Source organism: Temnothorax curvispinosus, unplaced genomic scaffold (assembly GCF_003070985.1).
Source record: "Temnothorax curvispinosus isolate PA1 unplaced genomic scaffold, ASM307098v1 QBEX01017091.1, whole genome shotgun sequence".
NCBI lineage: Eukaryota > Metazoa > Arthropoda > Insecta > Hymenoptera > Formicidae > Temnothorax > Temnothorax curvispinosus.
The window spans coordinates 1-403 of NW_020226871.1; positions in this window are offsets into that span (position 1 = coordinate 1).

Below are 403 nucleotides of genomic sequence, written 5' to 3' on the forward strand. Positions count from 1 at the left end.
TATTAGGTTGGCAACTAAGTTCCCGCCGTTTTTTTAAATATTACTAGACACTACAGACGCGCGCTTCGCACGCGCTATTTAGCTTTAACATTACATACATATACAATGACAGCTGCTCATGAAGTAAGCACAGCGAGAGAACCAATCGGCATCGCAGAAAAGAGGGAACAATAAACGCGATATATTCGAGTACCGACTTTGCACGCCTTTTTTTAGAGAGAAACATTCCGCATGTCATTAAATGTTTTTGGCATAATGTTTTAAATCATTCGAGGTTCAGAAATGTGGAGCATGGGTCCCGCATGCTTTAAGTGACAACAACAAAAATCAACGAGCCACAATCTCCGCTGGTTTGCTTGCTCGTCACCGCTCAACTCATGGACACAAGCAACGATTTCTTTAC